This window comes from Cervus canadensis, chromosome 21 (genome assembly GCF_019320065.1).
Source record: "Cervus canadensis isolate Bull #8, Minnesota chromosome 21, ASM1932006v1, whole genome shotgun sequence".
Lineage (NCBI taxonomy): Eukaryota > Metazoa > Chordata > Mammalia > Artiodactyla > Cervidae > Cervus > Cervus canadensis.
Genome location: NC_057406.1, coordinates 45,784,248 through 45,797,052, shown reverse-complemented (window position 1 = coordinate 45,797,052; position 12,805 = coordinate 45,784,248). Strand labels below are relative to the sequence as shown.

Sequence of the window (12,805 nt, the reverse complement as noted above, 5' to 3'; positions counted from 1 at the left end):
TCTCTGCCCTCCTTCCCTGTTTAGACAGGTAGATGCTGAGCCTTGCTTCCCAAAGACGCCGAGAACCGAGAACTGCTGCATTCTAGAGAGGGTGCTCCTGTCTGCTCTCCAAGTGGGTCTCATTAAGTGTCCTTCTGTCTGATCTGCCCCATGATGAGTGTCTATAAGTCCATTCACACACTAGGATCCCCAGGAGAAACAGCTCTTTGCTGCCTCCCCTAAACCCTTAGGACAGGACATGTGCCTTCCCCTGCTTGGCGGCTGCCACACCCTGTCCACAGGGAGTTCTGTTGGGATTGGAGTGCATTTTTTTCCTCCCCAATTCTTTCCTTTCCTGAGAAAACAGAAAAGGTCAAGGTTCTTCTCTCTATGTCTACAAGATATATACTACTCAAGATAAAAGAATCATTATTACTGGGTTTCTCAACACAGTTCTCAATGTAACTAAGGATAAACATTTCAAGGCTTGTTAAGTTTTAAAATTTTTTGACTAGTCTTTGACTTTGGAAGATGAGAATCAATATGCAAGCAAAACTGTTGGTTTTTCTTACAATCTTAAAAATTTATATTCCAGATAGGAACTAAAATTGAACATATCCCTAAGCTCTTTGCTTAATGTTAGATTTTATTTGGAATAGTGTTTTTATTTTATTGTGGGTGAATGGGTGTAATATTTCTGTTAAGAGAGCAAAACTATGGGCAGGGCTTTAAACAACCAGGGATGCTGTTAAAGACAGCTTTGAAAAGTTTTCCATTTTAGAGATTATGTTAGCCTGTCTTCTCAAGATAGCAAGGAAGCTAAAGTATTAGAAAAAAAAAAAAAAACACTTCAATTTACATGTCTGTCCAAATTTCAGAAGACTATCATGAAGTGCAAATAAGGCAATGGTAAACTCTACCAATCCCCACACACATATTCTATTATAAATAATCGATTAAAGTAACGCATTTAAAAGTTTTGGACAGTTGAATTAGTTGACTAACCATGCAACACACTTGATATTTTAAAATCTTCATGAAAGGAAAATTTTTGCTGATGAAATCAATTAAAAGATGTAAAATCTATTTTCAAGAAGTTAGCCTTTATCCTAAATGTTCTCATTATTGTTCTCACAACAAATAATCTGAAGCAATCTTCTGAATCCAAAAGCTATATTTGATAGTTAATACTGTTTTCCACCTGTGAGAAAATAGCTTCTCCCTTCACAGTACTGAAGCATGATAACTAGGAGTAATTTTATTATATTATCCAATTAGTTCTTTAGAGTTCTTTTTTCTCTCTCCAATTATACTATAGTTGATGAGAGAAAGATCATATTTTCTCCTTTTATAAAATCCTCTACAGTGCCTTTAGCAACACTGGTCAGACAAGATAATTAAGGGGGGAAAAACCAATTGAATAATTGAGTAAATAAATGATTTGAATTCTTCCCAAATTTATGACATAATTATGATTATTGAGTAAAAGAGAGACTGATTTAGTTAGGAAGATCATATGTTATGCCAACTTTCACTCAACCTGGAATAGGAAAAATAAAATGCCCTAAACCAGTAGAAATCTCAAACTTTAAAAATATTTTGTTTGCAGTGAAGAATCACAAATTCTTCGCCATATGTACTGATATTCCCTAATGTATTTACTTAATACATGTATTAATGTACTTAATACATGTATTAATAAATGCATTTAATGTATTTAGATAAAAATTTAAAGAGATAACTGTCTAGAGGAGGTAAAATTTTCATAAATATTAGAAATTCAATAAGCAACGAGGTGAACTGAAATGTATTGGATTGCATTGCATTGCACTGAATTTGCAGGACTAAAGTACAATGAAGACTAAACTCTGGACTCAAATCTTTCTAGCACTTTGAAAGCACTAGCCCTAAAAATTAAAAAAACACAGATCTCAGTCTTTAAGATGACACACTGCCTGTTTACACAGATAATTCCATTCTTATACCATTTTTTCTACTTGTCAAAACTATTTCCCTGGACTGCAAATAAGCACAACATCAGGTGGCTGACAAGGTATGTTTCATATTTCCATTATGCAATTATACATACCTCTTGGGTGACTTTCTTGTCACTTGCAAGTTATACCATTCTTGTTATTTTTAAAAAATTAAAATTAAAAGCTGCTAACATGAAACTATTTTTGTAAATGTCACCAAATGGAATTTCCTCTAAAGATCAACAGCATCATCACACAATATGCCTAAAAATGGAATGGTATTATTCGTGTGTCACTTAGAGCATTTTACATATTAAGTCCACAGCCAACAACGAAACAGAGGACTCAAGGAACTTTTCTAAAAAACTCTTCTGACCAAAATGAATTCTTAACTTAGCATATTTAAAAATATCTTCTCTTTGTTTGTCCACTCAGACTGATATGTAACATCCGCAAATTTACCCAGTCCAAATTCAAGAGTGATCTAAAGGTTTTACCTGAGCGGTAACAAAACAACCAGTTAACTTAGAGAAAATAAAATCTTCAAAGGATTCAACTGATTGAAACTGCATGGAGAAAACTGGGTGATTAAATATTTCCCTTCCCAACTGCATGTGGTGTGTTCTTCGGGCAAATCACAGGGACTAAATATTGTTCTCCATTGTGCACCCAGGTGGCAGCGGGATACCAACAATTACACACTGTAGCTGGGTGCCAAGGTTCATGCCTGAAATTAGTGTCAAAATGAAGGGACCGAAGAAAGTTAGGGTTAAAAGGGAGGCAAGCTCATCCTCTGCATTTTACCAACAGCAACACAGCATGAGATAAACAGATAAGCCTTTGGAACAGTTTCATATTTGGAACTCTTACTGACAGTTCAGCTGCTCCTGTCACAATACTGACTGCAGAAATGTTTCTTTTTCTTAAAAGCAGGATAAAGCTAACAGCCTCATGGCCCAAGCTGCCCCCTCACTTATCTCAATTAGCATGTAGGGATGCCCAAAGAATGGGGCTGCTTCAGCAGAGGGCCTCCACATAAATTAGAGGGCACACATTGGCTATCGTGTTCACTGGCTCAGGATGCCACCTTTCCAACTCGCTTCACCCAAGAAAATTAGTACATGTTATGTATGTGCCAGGTATTAATAACACCTTCTTGAAGTAAGCCCTATATTCATATCTATGTCCACAAGTCATGACTCATAGTCAGTAAAACAGCTCCATGGCAGAGGTCAGATGTAGTAGTTGCTTTAAGAAATATCCCCCTGTATTTTCCTATGAAGTAAACTTCCTAACTTAAGCAGTTGTGTTTGAGAATCCATAAAAATACAGACATAAATACTTTCCTTGAGAGTTCAAGGCTACATTTTTTAATACAATTGAGTAAAGACATAAATAAGATTAACCACAAGAGCTGCTTGTTGATATAAGAGATTTGTGCTAGGATTTTGAATGTTGAATTTGAATTTTGCTAAAAAAATTCCAACAGGAAGTATTAACTAATAAAGCTTCATGTTGGTTAAGAGACTGGCTGTTTTGTGGTGGGGTGGGGGTGGGGAACAAAAGGCAGGGCCAGCAACTTCAGTATTGTGGGCCTTAATAGTGGTGAAAACATGTACAAGCAGGACACAATTGTATTTTCTCTTAGAAACATCAGAAAGTTCATTATGTGTCTCATGGATATATGTTGATACAAGTGACAGTTCATTCTCAGAAGAAGCAAAAATATATGAAAGTAAAGATTATTGTGTATAGCTATATAACCCTAAACAGGATCCCCAATCCTTATTAAATATTTAAACTTCTTTGAACGCCCTGGGCTATAAATTTGGAAATATTATTTTGTTTTTCCCTGTGAGCTTTCTGTCTGTGGTCCATCTCTCCCTCCTTTGGTCTCTCTTCCCTATTTCCTCACCTCAAACGTATATTAGCCGTATGATCTATGCCCGGCACTGTAGTGGGCAGTGGGGCCTCTGCTTCCAAACCTTCCACTCTTAGCTTTTCTACTTTCTGATTTTATTGAGGATTCTCTGAATTCTTTGCCAACATGTCAGTTGGGCATATCTATAAACAGTGATGTGACTGGGACACAGGAAATATGTGAGATGTTGCCCAGCCACAAGTCACTTTACTTATTACAAATGCTACATGTCAAATGATCAGCACAGATAAAAGAATTTTAGGATTTCATTTCTAAGACAGGCTTCGTAGCAACCATGGGCTTTGACCCAGACATTGAAGGATGGGAGGCATTGAGAAAGCAGCAGAAAGTGTTTCAGGTGCAGGAATGATCAGAGAAAATGCAAGGCAAACTTTGTGGGGGCAATGAGCAGATTAACCCTCCAGTGTAGAAAATTCCTGGCTAGAAATAGACCATAATACAATTGAAAAAGAAAAAAAAAAAGACTTAAGCCAAATGGTGAGATTTCTGAAGGAGTTGGTTCTGGGGAATCCATAGATGCAAAGGAAAATAACATAATGGAAGTATCAAGGTGCTTGTGGGTATCTGTTCTAACGCAGAGGTTTGCCTGGTACAGACACTTCTGTTTTCTAAACATCTTGAGTAGCCAAGGCCATCATAAATGCTCAGTAATATTTGCCTAGCGACTAGAAGAATGAATAGAGGCTGAACGACCTGGGGTTTAAGTCATCTTGGCTGCTTACTAGCTTGGTGACGCCCAGGCAGTTACTTCTTAGAGCCTCATTTTCCTCATCTGCAAGGAGGGTCAGTGACGCCACCTTTCTCATAATGTAATGGAAAGAACAAAGGTAAAGAGCTTAGGAAATTGACAGGCAAATGGAAAAGAAACGTTAGCCACTAAGAATTAGAATTAGAGGTCCCTTAAAATAGAATCAGAGGCATTGGAAGGAAGCATAAAAAGCAATAAAACCAACTTGTTTGCTGCATCATGGGCCTGAATATCAATAAGACAGCTTATTAAAACTCACTGTGACTGTTTTGCCAATATATTCTTCTAAACTGGTATATATGCCTAGAATTTACTTTAAGCCAGCTAAAGAAGAGGCAAGAGAAATACAAGTTCCAAAATGATATGGATTGTGATGTGATTGATTGATGATGTATGAATAACTGGTGAGCCTGCTATCATCTGCAAAATCAGGCAAATAATGAATATTGAATCAATGGAGAATATTAAATTAAGAGCTACAAAGACAGTGTCTGATACAGGGTAGGCCCTGAATCAGTGTTGGTGGAATGAATGAATGAATATTTTCTAAATCCTTATGGAAAGATATTGGTATAATTTACTAGATACCTATGTTTCAAACTTCTAGCAAACTGAGTTTGTCTTCAAACATTTCCTAAAAATCCAATACTTTTAAAGATGTCTGTAGTAAATTATGTTAAAATTCAACTATACACCATATGTCCCTGACCATGGCAAGTCACCTTGTCTTCCTTTCTCTAAGGACACTCCCAGCCTTATGGTATATTTTAGTCTTTACTTCTGGACTGTAAACTCAATTGTCAGAAAAATGTAGGAAATTCAAGGATTTATGAATCATTATGATTAAATAATGCCAAACACCATTAAGAATACAAATAATGGCTTAGAGACATAATTAAAAATGGAAAAAGGTTCTGTTTACTATATGGTGTAAGATCATAAAGTCCAAAGCCTTTAGAAGGAATTGGGGTCACTATGAGTCTATATAGGCCATTTTTTATTAAAAAATTATAAACACCATTAAGTAAATTACAATTTTCACATTTTAAAATCTGAACAAATTTTAAATGTTTCAGTTAATTATTAGTGCTAGAGTATGAAATTCGGCTTTTTAGAAAAACTTTTATTTTCTCAAATCATCCTGATATCATTTAAACAAAAATATCTGATTGTTGGCTGTGCAAATTAAAATCTGCTGTTGGATCTCAGAGGTGATTAATCAATAGATAAAACCTTACCATGTGTCCTTGCCACCATGCTTGGATGGTAAGTTGGGGCAAACCCGTTAGCTGTCTAAAAGGCCCCCTCCCTTCCCAGTTCTTTCTCTATAATAAAATTTCCTGCTGATGGTCAGTGTAATTTGAGGTTTATCGCCTGGCAAACTATTTTGTGGAAAATAAACTCATGTAGCTGAAGGAAAGATTTTATTGAATTATACAAGTAACTTGCCACTACTGAGAAAATCCTATATCCTAAAATCAACCCCTTGAACAACATCCCAAGGCCATCTCAAATCTTTCAGCACTTTATACACAATTTCTAATAAAACAAGTTTAGTGTTTTACTTTTTTTTTTTTTTACCCCAAACTCAGACAGATACCTTCAAAGTCAATACAACTTTCTAGGTGACAGGATAATATTATACCAAAAAGACAAAACCCAAAACTATAGGAGGCAGAAAGCAGCTAAGAGGAACCAATAACCCTGCAACACTGATGTGTGGAAAGGAATATTAATTACAAGAAGAAACCAAACTTGGGGAAATTCAATAAACACATTAGAAGAGGATAATAATCTCATACTAGAGCATAACTTTATTTTCATTTTAAAAAATGTACTTATGGCATGTTAATTCAGCAATAATATTATATTCTGACTTTATTCACTACAATCAAGTTAAATTACATAATTTTTTTCTAATTAGCATTTAGAACAATGCAATTTGAAAGCTAATGGCTTTGTGTAACATACACAGAAAAACTGATTTAAGGATTTCATTTTGACTTAACATGAAATTGATCTAATGTGTCACAACTCCAGTTCTCAAAATATTTCTTTAAAAGCCATATGCTTAACTTAACTTGTGTCTACATCTCCTGAAAGAATTGAGGTGCAAAGATGTTTCTGGTAACATTAGGTGCAATCAATATGTTTATATATCTGCACTTACCTATTCGATAAAGAGATATAATAACTGTGTATTTTACACATAGTTTTTATTTATTAGCCCATTTAAAATTTTTTTAAAAATACATGATATCTGGAAGAAAAATCAAATCAATTTTGTGATAGTGGCTAGTAACAATATTTATTCCTTCTCTTTTCTCAGCCCTCCCTGACTTATATGAATGATTGTTTTTTCCTCTTTAAACCACAAACTATCATATGTAATATTTAATATTTAATATGTACCTTTAAGATACACCTAAATATTTTAAGGAAGTACCAAATTAAAATGGGAGGAATCGGGAAATACTATTTTGTCTCAAGAGTTTAGTACAATTGCTTCAGCTGAGATAAATTCATAAAGACATTTCTAAAATACTTCTACGTAAGGATAAAATGATTTCTATGTAAGAAACAATCACCAGCCAATGTTATTATCACCAGAAAATTGTAAGCTAGAATGAGCAATAAAAACATTGTATTTGAATGAGATATTAGACAATAGCTATTAAAATATTTTACTCAATTTCTATTACACCTTAAAATGAAAGTCATCAAAATGTCATTACAGGCCTGTTCCCCAGATTCTTCAGAGACTGAATTTAATCATTTCAGGAAATTGAGCGCTATTCGACATTTACTTAAATCTTTTGAAATAACAGTAAAGCAAAACACAATGTCAAATTTATAAGACATTTTATATTAAAATGTGTCCATATACACACATACATACATACCACATCCCGGGGAATACTTGCCTTCAGATACCTGGAATTCAATATTCCTCGTGAAATTAACCACTCATACAATGCATTACCTTCAAGAAGACCTAAGTAAGAAACCCAAGTTAAGAAGCCACAATTAAGCTTTGCAAAACCTCACTCTTATTAAAGCGCTAAAGTAGCAGTTAAGTAAAAATATCTTCAAAAATCAATTTTTCTTAAATTACCTCCACCAAAATTATTGCCTGTACAACAGAACATAGAACTTTTAATTGTTGTTCAACTAAAGAGCTAAACATTAGTTGAATTAGTCCAATTACACTAGTAAAGGCATCCTTGTGTGTATTTCCAGAAAACTAACACACTGTGAAGAATTTTTAAGCTGGAAGAGACCATCCATATCACCAAATCCTGTTTTCTCTAACCAGTTCTAGAAATAAAGTATACATAAAACAGATAAAGATTATTTTAATTGATCCTCAAAATGACCATTTTCTCTAAAATATAAAAATCTACTTATTCTCAAGGCTGAACGTAAACATACAAAGTGTCTGGCTGTTTTTTGTTAATAAAACCTAGGCAATCTTTAGCAAATGACTAACAATAAAATTCCCTAAGATAGTTTCTTCTTTAAACCTTTTATGTTTAGACCAAGGGTTTAAATTTTAAACACTCATTTAGAAAGCAGTTTTCTAATGTTACTGGTAAGAAGTACACGGAAACGGTTTGAAAATTGCACTTTAAAGAATGTTTAATTTTTACCTTTCCATTCCAGGAGGATGCCACTTCTTATGGAACCCATTTTTCCTGGAGATACTCAGTGTTGGCCGATTTAGAATAAAAACCATTAGCATAGCACTATTAAAAGAGAAAACTACACTACAAAGCCGCAATCTCTCTTGGAAGGAATCGGACGGCAGTTATAAGCCTTTCCTGATACCTTTTTGTTATCATCATCTTATTAGCAGACCGGGTGCTCCCCGCAGCATCAATTAATCAGTTTTTAAGGAAATGGGGAAATGCACGCAGGCTCATCTGCTAAGCACGGGCTGTATACTCCACAGCCTCTTTAATCACCAAGGCTCCCTTTAACAAGGTTCTAGAATGCAAGGACGTCCGGGGCCCATTAAGTAAGCATGGAGGCAGAGCGTTCCTAGGAGCCACCAACAGTGGATACAACTTTCCCTCAAACAGCCGGCATGAAGATGAAGGCAGCCTGTCGCAGCACACCAGCCTGTCTACGCCTCGGCTCTTCCTGGCAGTTGCCAAGCGGAGGCCAACCCCGTTGTAGAAACTACTCCTGACTTCTTAGTGCCCCAGCAGAATCCTGGCATCTGAAGAAGGCCTGTTTCATAAGCAGCCCCAACTAAAGAGAAAGTAAAGAAATGGAAGGTTTACCCTCTCATCCTCCATCCACCTACAGCCGCATCATCCGAATCAGGAATGAAATGCTAACAGACAAGAAAATGAATGCCAATTTCCTCCACTTTGCTCCAAGTTTCCGAGGCCCCTCCACAATAAAAGATAGCTGAGTGTGGAGGCTGCCTTGTTCCATACCATTAACTCAGAACAAAACATATTTTTAGTGGGACAGCAGTGTTTACTTGTAAGAACTGATGAATGGTTCGCCACCATCTATCACTCGCAGACAAAGACGTTCAGCCACAATTTTGGACATAAATCAAGGTACATGCTCCTCAATAAAAAAAAAAAAAAAAAAGACTGCTTAAGTCCCCAAAACCACAGAGATTGAGGTCAGACTGGCCATAGCAACCAAGAACAGGACTTGGGTCTCTAGAAGGACCTAGCAACCGATAAATGAGTTCAGATCTCTTTTATCTCCACTGGTGTGAAAGCCAAAATTAAAAAGATTAGATCACCCTGCACCCATTACAAAAGGCGCCACAATGAAAAAGTCATTTCCAGCCTTTGAATCACATCAAATAAATAACATTCATCCCCGCTATAATGAACAACTTTCAAAGTAAATTGAATCTCCATAGCACTGCTTTCCCTGGCTGCTCAGTATTTACATAACAATATATCACAGGAAGCTCAGAATGGGGCTTGTAAATGGGGAACTCGGGATAAAAAGCATCTTTAGCCCCGATTACTGTATACTCAGACTGCTTTCCAATTCCCCTCTTTTTAAACAATGTGTTGTATCAGGAACACAAACAATGTTTTTAAATTGTGGGAAATGAAAGTTTTCGGTACATTTTCAAATGCCTGGACTCACCCATTTTGTGGGGCACCAAGAATGTAGAAATCACTTAACCTCCTAAATCCATGCCCTGGGTTCATTTTTGTGACAAAGAATTCTCATCTCTGTATACACTCGCTTCTTTGTTCGTGCCAGCAGTTTTTACCCCATCTCCTGAATTTTTTTCTATTACTTAAGATGAAAGCAATTTGCAGATTTTCTTAGCATCTGTCTCATTCATTATTTGTCATTTCCTCGAAAGTATAAGGTATTCTCCATTGTCATAACAATAATATCTGTTAAGTTTTAGTAATAACTCCACAGAAAATGTTCATCTTCCACAGTCTAATTTTGACAAAATTTCTCCAGATCATTAACAACAACAACAACAAAAATTAAGGACTAAAATCTCTAAATACTTAAGCTTCCATAAACTACTGTACAATTCAAATATTTCAAATGGAGTACATTCAAAAAAGACAGTTAAATCTATGTTAAAAATATACCCGCATAATCCTATCTTTCTGTAACAGCTCACGTAGGCATTACTATTTGAACTCCACAGGGAATCTCATTAATTTTTAAAACTCTCTGACCTCAGTACAGTTGCGTGTAAAAATAATTACAAATTAAGAATGAGAGAGCATCCTTGAATTCTACACGGCCATATGTTCTATGTTACTCAAAACATTGCTAACTATCATCAAACAGCATTTTTTCCAGATATGAATTTAAACAGCACGATAAATGTCACCAGACAGACATTAAAAAGCAACTCACCCTGCTGCCCAGCCCCGCTCACACCTCACCTCCGACGATTCTAGTAACACAAAGCTCTGAGAACACAGGTTTGCAGGCAAGTGCCAGCAGATGATATTCTCAGACAAATATTTCCCTACCGAGACTCCTGCTTTCTAGCTCAATGTCTCTCTCAGCCACAAGGATGCAAAATGCCAGAATCGGGGCATAAATATTTTCTTACCTGAAACTTGTCAGAAGGACGGTCCTTGGGTCCTTGTCGTTGCTGTCAACTCTGATGCTCCCTCTCTTGCCATCGCAGAAACCGGCTCCACTGTGTTTATTGCCGTGTGCCTCAGTTACAGCTGTGGCTACTCATCTGCCTTCGTACAACCTGTGAGGGGAAATGAGAGAGAGTAAGAGAGAGGGAGGGAGTGGATGTGTGTGCGTGTGTGTGTGTGTGTGTGTGTGAGAGAGAGAGAGAGAGACTGCTGACTTGAGACTAAGAACCTGAAACCTCCGGCCAAGACAAGCCTGAATAAAAATGATCAAAGCTCTGCCCTCCATCAGGAGAGCAGACAGATATTTTTTTCTCCTCCACTGAAAAGTGGAACTGTCATTGGGGATTCTCACCAGGAGAGTGAGGAGGCAGACCTTCTCCAGAGTGTCAGCGCTGCCCAGCAGTCCGTGCAGAATACAGGTACCTATTGTTCCAGAGACAGATATGTAGCCAGCCAGTCAGACTCTGACAGATCTCAGCAAACCAGTGAGCCTGCCTTCATTTTAACTCCTTATTTACTAGTGCTTTTTGGTCAAATGCAAAGGTCTTCTCCTCACCCACGAGAGAGAAACAGAGATGATGCAAATGAGCTCTGTGGCAGGAACTGACCCTGTACCTTTTACAAAGAAGGACTTTTTACTAGTATTATGGAAATGCTGAATTTGAAGCAACTATCTTATTTTTTTCTGGGAAGAAATGAAGCATTAGATTATATGGGGAAGACTTAGCGAGTAAAAGAAAATCTTGGCACCCAAGATGAACAGAACAGCCAGTCTTAAAAGGAGGGGAGCAATTGTGGCTCTGGAAAGCAGCCTAGAATGTGAAGGGGGTTACCTGAGCCAAAGGGGTCCCAACATTTTGCAGAGGGGTGTGGCGCACGAAATTCCTTCCGCACAAAAAGCTGCTCAGGAGACCTCTGTTTTCCTAGGGGTTGGAGTCTTTCTGGTCTCCAGAAAGACTAGACATTTGGAGACCCCATTAGACATCTCAAGCAACCCCCAAACATCTCCCCTCCTCAAAGCCTCACCATTGTCCTAATTATGCCCCAGGCAGTAAAACAAAATTAAGGAAGCTCAGAGAAAAATAACTTTGGCTCTATTTCCCCTGATGGATCCTGAGATCCAGGGAGTACCTCTGATTCTCTAAATTCCTGGACCTTCTAGATGACAGTGGGTTTCTAACCTTCATCTTCTGTATCAACTGAATAATTTTCTTCTGCAAAGTCAGAGAAGGCAAAATCCCTTGCATTTGATTGTTTAGCACTATTAGCAGGCAGGTAATAGAAAAACAAAAGAAAAAGTAGCTTCTCACTGAGTTAAAATAAGAGATAGACTTATGCACCCCACAAAGCCTTAATCCACAAGCACTTTGGACTTTTTCCCAGAAAGAACACTAATTTTATTAATTGTTAACATTTGCACAAGAAACAGTGTGCATATTCTGATATAGCAAATGTGCTGCCGGGTCTATAAAATGGCTATGAAATTCCTTGGTAAGACCCACACTCAAGCATCACTTTACAAAGCCAGGGGGAAAATACTCAAAGCTATAGGGGGAGGTTAAATCATGCATGGCTGTTAATGGTAATGAGATATGCTATACATGTTTACATGCTGCCCAGCAGCTTCTTCTAAATATCCAGGGTTGTTTTATTTTTTTAAGAACCAAATAAGAGATTGCATCATGATGTTTCAAGACTATTAAAAAAAAGGGAGAAAAAAGACCTAACAAACGCAGTTCCCTCCTTTCACACTGTCTCACAGCCTAAATGCCAGCATTTTGAAACCAGTTCAAGTTATGCCAATTTACCTAGAACTCTGTGCAATTAACAGAGAACTCTTTTAAGAAGTTAAAATTGCTCGATGTGGTGACCTCTGGAAGTCTACCTCTTGTATGGTCTTCAGGGAGAACTTCTATTATGCGTAGAAGGAAAAGGATGTCAAGACCTTACCTGAACAGGAAGGAAAATATGCAAGGCCTCTTACTAAACTCATCTTCACCTATGAGACAGCAACGGAACAAGAGAATCCTGTAGCCTGCTTTTGCTAGGT

The 12,805-nt window shown here is 37.0% G+C and overlaps 1 long non-coding RNA gene across 1 annotated transcript in view; it reads right to left on the bottom strand.

Annotated features, from left to right (window-relative positions):
• The window catches only part of LOC122423505, a 31,252-nt gene extending 20,353 nt beyond the window's left edge, over nt 1–10,899 (bottom strand). Inside the window, exon 1 of the long non-coding RNA XR_006264164.1 lies at nt 10,719–10,899. This is a non-coding gene — a long non-coding RNA (uncharacterized LOC122423505). The remainder of the gene's footprint in view (nt 1–10,718) is intronic.
• Between the last annotated feature and the right edge of the window lie 1,906 nt (nt 10,900–12,805).